General features: G+C 41.7%; 1 protein-coding gene across 3 annotated transcripts in view; it reads right to left on the bottom strand.

Moving 5' to 3' along the window:
- The window catches only part of LOC111930550 (uncharacterized), a 211,447-nt gene that overhangs the window by 34,011 nt on the left and 163,308 nt on the right, over positions 1-14,128 (bottom strand). The gene's annotated exons all lie outside the window — the stretch shown is intronic.

Below are 14,128 nucleotides of genomic sequence, written 5' to 3'. Positions count from 1 at the left end.
GGGATGCGGGTGAGGATGCGGTGCCGGGAAGGAAGAGCTGGCGTGCCCCTGTAAGCAGCCGTGCCACCGCTAGATGTCCGCCCCGGCCCCGCGGGGACCAGCGCGGCCCCGGCATCGCTCCCGGCTCCTCCTTTCCCTTCCCTTCCCTTCCCTTCCCTTCCCTTCCCTTCCCTTCCCTTCCCTTCCCTTCCCTTCCCTTCCCTTCCCTTCCCTTCCCTTCCCTTCCCTTCCCTTCCCTTCCCTTCCCTTCCCTTCCCTTCCCTTCCCTTCCCTTCCCTTCCCTTCCCTTCCCTTCCCTTCCCTTCCCTTCCCTTCCCTTCCCTTCCCTTCCCTTCCCTTCCCTTCCCTTCCCTTCCCTTCCCTTCCCTTCCCTTCCCTTCCCTTCCCTTCCCAAACCTTCCCAAACCTTCCCAAACCTTCCCAAACCTTCCCAAACCTTCCCAAACCTTCCCAAACCTTCCCTTCCCTTCCCAAACCTTCCCTTCCCTTCCCAAACCTTCCCTTCCCAAACCTTCCCTTCCCAAACCTTCCCTTCCCAAACCTTCCCTTCCCTTCCCAAACCTTCCCTTCCCTTCCCTTCCCAAACCTTCCCTTCCCAAACCTTCCCTTCCCAAACCTTCCCTTCCCAAACCTTCCCAAACCTTCCCTTCCCTTCCCTTCCCTTCCCTTCCCTTCCCTTCCCTTCCCTTCCCTTCCCTTCCCTTCCCTTCCCTTCCCTTCCCTTCCCTTCCCTTCCCTTCCCTTCCCTTCCCTTCCCTTCCCTTCCCTTCCCTTCCCTTCCCTTCCCTTCCCTTCCCTTCCCTTCCCTTCCCTTCCCTTCCCTTCCCTTCCCTTCCCTTCCCTTCCCTTCCCTTCCCTTCCCTTCCCTTCCCTTCCCTTCCCTTCCCTTCCCTTCCCTTCCCTTCCCTTCCCTTCCCTTCCCTTCCCTTCCCTTCCCTTCCCTTCCCTTCCCTTCCCTTCCCTTCCCTTCCCTTCCCAAACCTTCCCTTCCCTTCCCTTCCCTTCCCTTCCCTTCCCTTCCCTTCCCTTCCCTTCCCTTCCCTTCCCTTCCCTTCCCTTCCCTTCCCTTCCCTTCCCTTCCCTTCCCTTCCCTTCCCTTCCCTTCCCTTCCCTTCCCTTCCCTTCCCTTCCCTTCCCTTCCCTTCCCTTCCCTTCCCTTCCCTTCCCTTCCCTTCCCTTCCCTTCCCTTCCCTTCCCTTCCCTTCCCTTCCCTTCCCTTCCCTTCCCTTCCCTTCCCTTCCCTTCCCTTCCCTTCCCTTCCCTTCCCTTCCCTTCCCTTCCCTTCCCTTCCCTCCCCACCAAACAGGTATTTCTGCGAAGCCAATTATACTGCCTGTTTCCTGAACATGCGGGAATAATTTTGAAATAATAATAACAACATTTTCATCATTTTTAGAGTCTTGAAAGCTCTGAGTTTTGATTTATCCCTTTCCAGGAGTAAAAGTGATAACGTTGTGGGTTTGTTGAGGATGTTCAGGGGTTGGGGCTCTTGCTTGCAGACTGATTTCATGATCTGAACAGAGCAGCTGGAGGAGCAGTGAGGTGCAAGATGACTTAGACATGGGTAAGAGTTAGGAGCTGAGCTGGAGAGATAGGAACAGCTTCCAGAAAAACAAGCAAAGCAACAGACTGGATGTTGTTGATGAAAAATAACACAGGTCTGCAAAGCCAGGTAATGGCAACTGCTCCATAAAATAATTGTAATAGTAATAGCAATAATAGCAATAATAATAACAAAAACAATAATAAAGAGTTTGCAGGTGTAAAACTAAGAAAACTGCGGTCACTCAGATCTGTTACTTCCATAACACTTTCAGCAGCTCTTTTATCAACCCAGTTCTGGATTTTTCCCACCTGCTGGACTGCACACACAAAGTTATTATTGTAGGGTTGCTTATACATGCTGAGCTGCATTCCCATGTTTGCTATTTGTAGGGTCACTTAGACATGCTGTCTGGATCATGACTATTTTCAAGCACCCTGGGCCGCTGGAAAGGACTCATTTATCCAAAGAAACAGCAAAGATATTTGTGTCAGAAACAAAGATATGAAAAAGCTACTCGAAGCCAAATTCTGGGCCAAGCTGCAGAAGCACTGGGCAATGCATTATTCACTCATCATAAGCTTTGCTATATGAGAACGGCAAAGTTATAATCAATTAAGGAAACAGAGTCTGACACTGCAATACTCTTAGCTTAAAGAAACCAAATAAAAGATCACAGCTTGTTCAAAAAGCTTATTTTGAAATCTCAATACAAATAAGAGGTATAAACACACATCCTTTCAGCTAGGTTTTGGGTGAACTGTTGGATCTGTTTGCTGCTGTGCAGAAAGCTAAATTAGCTTTTAAGATGAGTCTTTCATGAAAGGCTTTGGAATTCTCTCTTATTCCTCATTTCCTACATTTGAAATATTTTGATTTAAAGAATCCAGTCTGTTGTTCCTGTAATAAACTTAAGAATTGCAAAGAGATGAACCTAATACGGTCAATTTTAGTGGAGGACACAATTTTTATCTTACTCTCAAGGCAATGCTACTGAGCACCGCTGCAAGTGAATTCCAGGCAGTATTGGAGATGGGGTAAACACAGTGCACCTGCAGGTTGTTTTGGCTTTAGGTTGCTCTTTGACTAGAAAGATGTGAAGTTTGGATTAGCTGGTGAAGAGAAAAGGAACCCCTGGCCCCTCTGCACTTGGAAATTGTTCCTGAGGACATCAGCCTGCCAGGCTTTTCTCTAGGTGACAGAAGTGCTGGGCTTCAGCACGCAGGCATTGTGCTAAAACAGCAATAAAACTGTGACAAACTGACAAAAGCAGGTCAATTCACAGCTCAGGCTGACACCACTTTTTCAGCCCATATTGGTCGATTACCAATCAAATTTCAGGTAGAGGGGAGAGAGTGGTAGAAAAAGGCAGCGCTGAGACACATCAAGATATGGCAATCATGGCTCACTTAGGGACCCAGGCAGCTCCACCTCTTCTCTCTGGTTTTTGGCAGCCACACCACTGCAGGTATGTGTGTGACAGCTGCTGGGAGAAACCCCTGGAGACAACACAGGGCACAAACCAGGCACCTTACAGACTCCCCAGCCAGCCAGAAGTGAGCCTGCAGAGGAGATGCAGGCACAGGTTGGGAGGCTGGGAATGCCAGGACCAGCTTTCTGAGACAACAGGGCTGTGGAGGGCCCTGTGCTCATAACCTCCCCAGGCACTGGTTGGAATAAGGGCAACTAAGACATCTCCATGAACATCATTGCCTGAGGATTTCTCACATGTAGGGCTGCTTTTCCTTGACATCTTTTCCCACAATCCCAAAGGAAGGCAACCACCCATTCCACACAGTGTCTCTGCTTTTAAGCTGGCACATTCACCCACTGATAGTTCTTTCTCCACTGTGTTCAAACTTTGGTTAAATTAATAGTTTACAGTAAAAAACAGAGCTAATCATATCACTGCTGCACGAGAATAGCTGTGACTGACAACCCTTCTGAAAGCACAAGCCCATGACTCAGTGCGCACAACACAGTCTGCAAAGGCCAGAATGAAAACTGCCTGGAAAATAATGCCAAAGTAGAAGCGGAAAAATAGTACACAGGATAAGATTATGAGAGGTAAAATACCCTCTTAGCCCCCAAATATCATCTATTCTCCCACTACAGGCTGTTCAGAGGAAAGAAGGATGCTACATCCTCACATTCAGATTTAACTGCATTCCTATGCATTTTTATCTTTAATGCAATTTTTTTTTTGCCTCACATTTGCTGTGTTGCCTACAGAGTAGGCAAGTATTACTTGTACTCATAAAGTATCTTTTTTTCTTTTGCACTGTCAGAATCAACTGACTGTCATGGCCCTATGAGCTCCACCTTCTCAAAAGTGTGAGGGCTGGGCCTTGGCATTCAGGAGCAGCCTTTGATCTCTGAGTCCAGTCTGAGTGTTGCAAGGTTAACAGCACATAATTCCTTTCATAAATGTGCTTTCTGAAGTATGTCACAAAATATGGCTGCTGTTATAAAGTAATGACAAATAAATCCAAGGAGTCCTTTGCCTATTTAGGGGAAAAATATAACAAAAGTTAAACAACTCCCCTCAATTAAACAATGACTAAAACCCTTAGCAGCTTCCTTCATCTAAGCCCAAGGCAAAATTCAGAATAGTAGCTTGCTCAATCCAAGAGACAAGATTTACTTATCCTTCCTTCCCTGACTAATGCAAGCAACTCACTCATCAAACTTCTTCCTTCCAAATTACTTTGGGGATGGTTGTGGGAAATACACCTTAACCTGATTTCTGTACCAAGTATCTGCACTGGGAGCAACAGCTGTAAAAAAACAGGGTTAACCTGTTTCCCACCAAGCTTTCAGTGGTGCTTACACTGATGTTTCTACAAAAATATCAAGCAAAATTCATCTCAGCTCACAAAGAAAATTAGCACTTATATTTTCCTCTATCCCTTTCAGAAAAGCTGAAGCAGATGGAGTCACCATCCCTATAAGAAAGTCCAAGGTCTGGGAGAGGGAGTCTGGGAAATACCTCAAATAAAATAGATGGAAAATTCTCAGAAAGGCAATTCAGGCTGCTTGCTGCCACCAGAGACTTCTGGAGCTCCAGAAGCTGGGCACAGAGTGAAAAACCAACAGGTGAATCCTTCCAGAGAAAGCAGAGACATGGATGGAAACATCGAGAGCCAGACATACAATTTGCTCAGTGATATTTACTCCCCGAGTTCCAGGAATGAATTGTGATTACAAATAGTCCTTTCGATGCTACTTGGCAGGTACAAATGTAAGGTGAGTCAGTTTTTATCTCATAGCTGAACAAATAGCTGAACCAGAAAAAAGTACTAAAGACACAGGTCCAAGTGCTCTGACAGTGTATGTAATTGCAGCTACACTGGGTTTTACAGAATTCCACCTGTTTACATGAGCTGTGTGTAGATGTGCTTGTCTAAGTGGTTCTCCATGGTCAAGAGCCTATTAGCTTTTCATTATAATTGCAGTTGGTAGCACTGCCAACTCTCAGTGCTGCTTGACATTTCCCAGCAATTCCAGTTGCTTTAAATTTTGCCAAATATTACCAGTTCAGACTGGAATTGGTACTCTGGCTGTGTACCACTGTGATGAAATCGTCACCAAACCCAGGTGTCCCTTCCAAGGATGAAATTAAAGGCAAATACACTGCTTGGCCTTTGTTCAATGCATGTATGCACTTCTCCCCCATAGATTTATTTCTGTTTAATTTCTAACACCCAATTGCAGTGTTACACTCTTTCCACTACAGAAATTTTGCAATTTAGCAGAAGGAGAAAAGGAGGGGATGTCCCACTGTTAAGACGGTGGGCCTTGCTGCCCACTGAAGGGGATTAGGTATTGATCTGCTCCTTATCAATTCTCCTCACACTGGAAGGAGGCTGTGCCTTATCTTTCCAGTTGGACTGGATTCCTTCTCATTTGATCACTGGAGGGAAACCTAGACATGGCCAAGGGGTAGGAGAAGAACATCTGGTCCTGGTTAGTTGAGGACTGTGCAGTTGAGCCCTGTCAGGGCCCTTAGCAAGTGTTCACCACCACTGATTCACTAAGCTGTGTTAACTGACAGAAATTACAACATGCCTGTTAAAAGATCCTTGTGACTGGTTATGCTATTAGGTAGGAGCAATCCCTTAGTTTTGCAAAAATGTTCTACAGTTCTCATGTGTTTGACTTCATTTTCAAGGGGAGGAGATAAAAATAGACAGTGTGCTAAAACAGATTTTGTAATAAACTATTATTCTATAAAGTAATTGGAGAGATTATTAGAGATGACGATTACTTTGTGATTCTATCTAAAGAAATTATTATCAAGGCCTGTCAGCCTGCTTCATGGGACAGCATTTATACCCTTTTTTGGGAACCATCCAGTATAATGGCTGTTTCAAGTCCAGAGGAAGGTAGGCAGATGTGTGACTTGTTAGCCCCACAAGTCTGACTACCTTTTTAATTTGGACCAGGCCATTGATGGTGTAAACTGACATAGCTCCAGTGATGCAAAGTTTCAGGAAAATTTGAAACAGTGCCAGTTCTGTCCCTGTATCCCAGTGGGGATGTGCTTACATCCACTGAAGACATGGAAACTTACTTTAAAACATGCATGAAACATCATTTCCTGGAAATAGTTCCCTTTCACTTTGGGAATTTGAAAAAAAAATAAAAAAAAATATATATCCAAAACCCTCAAAAGGGCAAAGAAATCAGGGGTGAAGAAAAATTACTTATTTCAGTGATATTGGACATAATGATAAAAGAAAACTTCAAAAATGCTTGAGTAGACTTTATAAATAGATAAATCAAAGACAAATACATTGATGAAGGTACAGTTAACACAGTAATCTGAAATTTCCTGGAGACTTAATGAGTTTGGAGCCACTAACGCTGCACCAAGCACAGGGGACATAATCAGAATCAGAACTGACACAGAGCTCAAAATCATTTGAATTATCTTTCACTTACATTAACTAGAAAAACAGTAAACAGTCAATGGAAAATAAGTAGTGCAGTCAGGCAACATCAATAGGGGCAGCCAAGGCTGGGTCATACAGTACACAGAGAAGAGAGCTTGACCTTTGGAATTGAAATATAGGCATTTTAAGCTCCAGTGGAATGTATCAAAATGGCCTTTTTCAACTTAAATGCATAAAAGGTCAAGGGGAGGTCATATTTGGCTTTGGGTTCATCAGCACAGAGCATATCCAGCTCTTTCTTTATTCATTCTCATTTTTTAAAAAGGGGTTTCAAACCTCTCTGGCATGGCATAAATATTCATTTCTCCAGGGCCAGATTTTCAGTTGGTGTAAAACAGGATAACCACATTGAAATAACGAACCTCTGCCAATTTATACCATCTCAGAATCTGGCCATCCTGTTCACATTCTTTTAAGATACTGAAATGGCAATTTTGAAACTTTTCCTGGAGCAAATGCTTCCAACAATAATGATGCATGTTGAAATTTGAGACTTTGACATTTAAATTGTCTGGGGTTTTCTTTGAAAGGCATGGCAGGAGGCATCCTCCAGAAGAGCCAAGGAGAGAGTAAATACCGCAACAATCTACTTTACTGCTTCTCTATGTGTTCGCCCTTCAATAGCAGATTGATGTCTTTTTCAATAGTCCCACAATTCTCTTCAGATGGGAAAGAACTTTTCTGCTCCCTTATAAATCTCTTTCAAGGCGAAAAAAAACAAAAGGGGCCACTCACAAATGGCACTGGCACATGAGCACAGCGAGGAGAGACCCAGTAGATGCAGCAGGACTGCGGAACCATGGCAGGGCACCATCCTCATTCTCCTACCAAACCAATTAATTACCCAGAAACTGGATGAATGCTGGGGAGGGGGGATTCATCCAAAGTCAAATGAGTGGCCACCCTAAAGAAACAAGCATCCACAGTTACCTAATTTGAGTATCAGCGTCCTTTCTAAAGGAGGCATTTCACATCCTACTCTCTTCGTGCACTAAGATAATTTCTAATGTATTGGTGAAGAAAACTCGCCTCTCATTTTTAGGATAGAGGATCCACTTGGAGAAATAAAAGAATATGAAATTTCTGCAGCTCTGAATAATTATTTTTCTCCTGAAATGGATAATTAATAGGTGTTTCTCTTTTTGCATTCTGAAGGGTTCGGATGACACTATTCAACAGTTTTCAGAGGCTCTTGGGAAAAACATGGCCCACCCCAGGTGGCATTGATTTTCATGTGGCATTTCTTAGTCTTTATCCAATTTCACTTCTGTCCCTCAGCGTGCAGGAGAATCAGCACAAAACAGTCAATATTGCTCCATATTGAGAGTCAATTCCAAGGAAGAGAATCTCATTTTATATTTTATTCGTCTGTAATATGCTTATCCTTAAATGAACATTTTAGACACAGATTCCAAATTATGCATTCATTGGAAAGATTAACTCTGATTAACAAATTCATGCTAAACAACTGTGTTTAATTGGATTTTTGTAAGTAGCTAAATGTGAATGCTTCTCAGTTCTTCTATGTGGAAAACAAAACAAAAACTAATTTTAAAATATTTAATGAGGAACAATCTCTGTGTTGCTGACCTATCTTCTCTGGTGATGAACCCTTCCTCCCTGCATTCCCCTGCATGCAAAGTTCCCCCAATCTAGTCCTAATAATGGTTAAAGTTATCTGTCTAATCAAACTAATTAGCACTGGTGAACGGAGACATAATCATAATAGAAAGCAAATGCCAGTTTTACAAAATGAAAACGCCATATGTGCAGTAATTAGTGAACCACACGCACTTTTTATAAATCATATTTATTAGTTCGTAAACAAATCAAATCCTAAATGAAATGAGCGTTACCATTACCAAACACCAATGAATAAACAGATACAATGACTGGCCCTGCTGGCTGTGTTGTACGAGGGGCTGGGGAAGGGCACCCCCCTCCTCTCCAAGTTCCCTTGGAGGTGTTCATGGCTTTTTACAGAGGACTGTGTCCTCTTCTTTAAGTCACAGCACAGATCTATTAGCTGACCTAGGGAAGCTGCATTTTGTTCATATGGGCTGTTCTTGACTGAAGACCAGATGGTCATAAATTAGGATTTTCAGGCTACATCCATGGTGAAAAATGTACTACTAATAGGTACTCTAATAATGTTCTACAGCAGACCAGGTTTCACCAGAAATTTAATGTGGGTTTTGTCACATTGCATGAATGATGATACAGTATAAACTATATTCAATGTCAACACCCAGCCAGCAGAGGCACACTTTCAGCTGCCTCCAGACTCAACACACAAAGGGCTCTTTTACACCTCAGACACAGAGCTTAAATACAAAGAATTGGAGAGAAACAGTTGTGGAAGCTCGGCCTGAACAATCTGACTCAATACCCACAGGAAGACTTACTTAAAATTAAGAAGGTTTGTAATAAATACCACATCTCATTATTTATCACAATTATCACGGCTTTCCCCTCCCACAGAGAATACTGGCAGCAGAAAAAGTTATGAACAGAGATGTTTTTGGAGGTACAAAACCTACTTCATTCCTCTAGCTGTTAAAATAGTATAAATGTTGAGATCTCTACATTCAATGCTCTTCAGTTTAATAGATACTGGATATTTCCACATTTTGGGAAGAAACCAGCGTTCCTTTCCACAATTTGTGTGAAAACACTGCAGAACCTGGTCTTTTGGGTTCTTGAGCCATTTTGCTCTTGACAAAATGAAGCCTTTGATTTCCACAACTTCTGCCGACCAGATCAGATCAGATCAGGAATGTTCCTATGTCTGCAGATACCCAGATTTGACTCTGAGCTTAGCTGCATCATTCTTTTCCAAGGTGATCCTATAATATATGGTGAAGCAATGTTTAGGAATGGGCTGTGCACATTCTGCTCTGAGGTCATTGCACAATACATCCTCAAATCCTCACCTTTAGAGGTGAGAGCACAGCAGGAACTTGGGAAGCAGAAGTACAAACCAACTTTTCTGTCAGTGGCAGGCCATGCTATTCCCTTTGGTGCTCATTCTGAAAACATTAATTAGAGTGGGTATTTAATGTGACTCTCCTGTAGTTTGTACATGAAGAGCTCAAACTAATCTCACCCCGCCCCAGCAATTCCAATGTGTTCTGTTACAATGTCTGAAACATTAACAGTGAATTAATTATAATTGTGCAGTGGCGCCTGGCCACTTTGCTTTCTGTCTAGTTTATCTTTATTTTAGACTAAAGAAAACAACAATGAAAGAACAAACATGCAATAAAATCTCTGCAGGAGATAGAAAGCAGAGTATCCCTGTCTTGGTTCCCCTCTTGGCCATACCCCCCATCTGGGCAGGAATTATGCTTTTTACATTTAAAAGTGCAATGCAGAGACAGCAGACCCAAAGCTGCAAGCATGCTGTGCATTTAAATTTGATCCCTTTTTTGTTTGTTTATTTTCCTGTACTCCTTTGGATTGGACAGGAAGTTTAAGCATTGCAATAAAGAAACAAAGGCCATTTCATTGTATATTTGGCCTGGACAAGAATAAGAGGTAATACCAATATTGTGAAAAAGCCTGAGCAGGAAGGGGTTTTGCACATAGCAGCTGAAATTAATTCATGTAATCATCTGAATAGTTCTGGATTTTTCAAAATACAGTCCCACCAACCATACATGGTCCAAAATAGTCACACAAGATTCTACAAAAAAAAACCAAAAAACAAACCCATTAAATTTCCTTTAAAATTATCGTATTTTGAAATAATAGTAACACAGCAGCTTTCTCCCTTTAGTTTCTGTCTTCTGAGCTCCTTGGTCACTTTTATTTATTCATACTTTCAAGCAAAGTCTTTCATGAAATCTCTTGTTTCCAAGACCTGGAGTTCTAGAACCTCTCCCCAAACTCCATTACAGCCCTGGGAAAAAAATCCCAAAAGGCTGACAACAGTGGAGTGCCTGGACACCTCCCAGCTCAGATTGAATGCAATGGTTGGCAGAAAAGCCATATGAGACAGCCTGAAGGGCCTCACACATCTTAGCAAGGAGGGGAATTTTATGCTCTGATACCAGCAGGACCTAAGGATAATCCTAGCTCTGTGGGAAAAAACTCACTTTAAAACAACATTTTTCACCCTAAGATAGGGTGAGTTGAGTCTGTTTGCCATGGAGAAGTAACAGGAGAGGGAGGAAATACCTATGACATGCCAGTGAAAAGAAGGTGTTGGGAACCTCTGGGAAGGAAGCAGAAACAAAGTCATTCACACAAATTCCTGTGGGCTCCAGCCTGTCAAGCCCCTCCACAGCACTCAAATGCTATCAGCCCTCTATTGTACTGCTTCAGGAGAGCAATTTTGGCCTCATCACTGTGCAGAAGGCCTAAAGCAACTTGAACTCCCACTGGAAGTGCAATATCATAAAACAGGACAGGACACCCAGCCAGTACTGTGATGGTTCAGCAGGAGCAGTCCTGTTCCTGATGAAGTCCAATGGGGATTTTTTGGTGAGTAAAGGGAGCTGGGACAGGGGAGATACCTGACTCTGCAGCAGCCTGATGAGCAACCACAAGAGGCACTGAAAAAACTCTTGTAAATTTAAATAGACATTAACTCTTGGATTAACTAAATGGGGTTCATGGCTGCTTCACATGAAAGCTGGTAGATATCAGTGATCTGACCCCAGCACTGTAAACAGCAAGACAGAGCTTTAATTTGCTTATTCTTTGAATACTGGCCTTTTAGGATTCTAATAAAGTAGAAGACTAATCTACACAGGATAAACTACAGTACATTTTAAGTAATTATACTCCATGTTTAAACAGTACTTACTGTAGAAGGACAAAGACCAAGAAGATTAGTTCATGCTAAATATTTCTCTTAAGAGATGCTGTTTTCCCCTCCTAATGTGGTTTTCTTACAACAAACTTCTCCTTCACAATTATTCCCTTGATTACTGTAAGAGTGCCAACATAATTTAGTATTTGGGGCTGATACACAGAGCCTGGCAAAAACCTGACTCAAGCAAGTTTTGCTGCAGATTGGAGATTCAGCTTATTGCACAGAAAGCAGTTTTCTATATGAAAACTATTAAACTATATGAAGAGTAATTAAAAGCATCAGTTAAGGATGTGAAATACAAATAATTTTATATTAGCCAGAAAACTTATTCTGACATACTAAAATGGGTGCTTAAAAGAAACTGCAATGTGGGCTGCCACTTATTCAGATACTCTAAGATACTGCCAAGTTGTGTCTAAATGTATCATTTGATGCAGTATTTATAGGAAAATAATTTATTCTTACAATTTAAATTAGCGTAATACACTGTCACTATGTTCATTTGTATGGAGATACTCAGAAGTGCCACTGCTATGCTGGCAGTTATTTTTAATTCTGCAAACAACCTTGTCTTTCTGTGCATGGAAAGACACAACCTGACATTTTGTATTCTCCAGCTTCCCCATGCCAGAAAAAAAGAGCAACAGTGCTGTGAGTTGCCCCAATGCTTTGTCACATTTCGCTGAAATAATGCATTTTTACTATGAAATAGTAACCAGTTAACTATATTTAACAGCTCTGTGGCAGAAATTTCTTGGTTTGTATATTGTCTAGTTTTTTCCCTATGAAGAGTCTCTGTGGAAGGTTGGATTCCTTCCTTTCAGCAGAGTTTCATTCAAAGAACATCAGAGCCACACTGCACTGGTCTTTGGCAGAACACAACAAGGCAGTTGCCCATCATCTGGCACATGGCTCTTTAAGGAGGTTATAAATGAGATTTTTATGGAAAACAAGAGTTAGAACTAATTTTGGTTAAGCTGACCTTGCCATTACTTGCTGCTCTTCTCTAAAATCTGGTTCTGCATGTCAAGATGTTACCTACTCATCATATTGCTGGCACCAACACAATCCTAGGGACAAAGATGCACAAAAGAAAATTCTGGATCCCTTCATTTCAAAACAAGAATAACTTCTCTTAACATGTGTGTACAGCATTGGGAGACAAAGAGTTGCTGTTGGAAAGAGCAGGACACCAGTTGTGTGCTATCACTCATCCTTTGCAAAGGTTCTACAGAACAAAATAAGTTGTCTTTAGGTTGGTTTTGAACACAAAAAAACCTCACTAAAACAAAGAATTAATGAAAACAAAGAATTTTTTATGGCAATGAAGCAGAACACCTTTTTGTTTGTTTGTTTGTTTGTTTGTTTGTGATAAACTCTATCTGTACCAAAAGACAAAATGGCAGTAGCCTGATACACACACCAAAAGAGGAAGATTACAATACAAAAAAAAAATGGGTGCACTGAAGGATTGGTCCTGCAACATATCACATCACATCCATGAAATGGTTTAAGGATTTGTGATCAACCCATGCAGAAAAGCTTTCCATAAAGTTCTTAACAGTTGGTGTGTCTCAAGGTAAGCTTTTTGGGGTCTTGTGAGCTAAGAAGTTACTCAAGGAGGAAATATATACGAAGTATTCCCTCATCTTCATGAGGGAGAACAAATGCTGGGGACTGCATTCCTCACCTGTGGGGACTTAATAACAGAGAAGAAAGGAAAAAGAAGTAGTAACATCTCTGCTTTTTAAGATAAATGCACAACTTTTCAGGTACCAGGTTACACACAGACCTGGGGTCCAATCTGCAGTTTCAGATGAGTTTCTGCAAACATGTGGTGACAAGCCAGCTGGAGAGTTTCAATTCAAATATACTGCAACCTGCTTCTTTACACTTTCCCTCTGCACCTACATGTACTGGTGGGCACCTACTTATTCCTCATTTTTACTACATGAACATGCTTGCCTTGAAAAGCATTTTTCTCCCATTCTGAGTTTAACTCTTTACAACCCCTGCTGTAGGTGTGTATCAAAATGCTGTTGTAAGAAAACGGAGTCAGCTCAAATTGTGAATCCAAGCCGTAATCTACCATTTCTCAAATCATGGTTGCAGCAGGCAAAGTCCTTATCTACTTCTACTGCAAATCACAATCAATTGCATTAAAATCTTTTTTAGAAACACACATGCTCATCACCTGAAGAATCACCTGAAGATCACCTGAAGAATAGCAGTCCCAGCTCGTTTGTATTTTTAACTAAGATTTGATGGTACATCTTTCATCCAGAAAAGTAATATGTTAACCCAATCTGCCACCTAATCCCTAAGAGTCTCATTTTGATTGTACAAAAATAATTTAGGGAACCTAACAGTTTAAAACTGTCTTTTCTGGTGCCTAAGTGCTTCATTTTAATAGATATTAGCTGTTAAAGACACTCATTTTAACAATGACATTTACAGCTTTAACCAGTCTATCATTGAGCACAGTGCATCACTTAGCAGGATAGCACTGTTTAAAAAATAATCTACTTGCTTTAATGTATATTGGAGCATATTAGTTGATGTTGAATTAGGTCATTTTAACCCTTCAGCATTTTTCAGGAGCATGAATGCATTTCATACCCTTTTAGTTCAAAATTGCACTAAAAGATACTTCCACACAATCAAATTATTCTCTTATGTCTCCCCTTCCATTTAAATGCCTTTCCATTAATTCCTTTCAATTAATTAAGCCTCACAGCATCATTGCAAAGTGTTTAAGATCTACCATTACCCAGTTTGAAGTTGCAGGCCACATTTGAGACGGATGGAATA

Source organism: Cyanistes caeruleus, chromosome 6, assembly GCF_971803275.1.
Source record: "Cyanistes caeruleus chromosome 6, bCyaCae1.hap1.1, whole genome shotgun sequence".
In the NCBI taxonomy this organism is placed as follows: domain Eukaryota; kingdom Metazoa; phylum Chordata; class Aves; order Passeriformes; family Paridae; genus Cyanistes; species Cyanistes caeruleus.
Note: the sequence above shows the minus strand (reverse complement) of the source record. Positions and strands in the feature narration are given on the sequence as shown.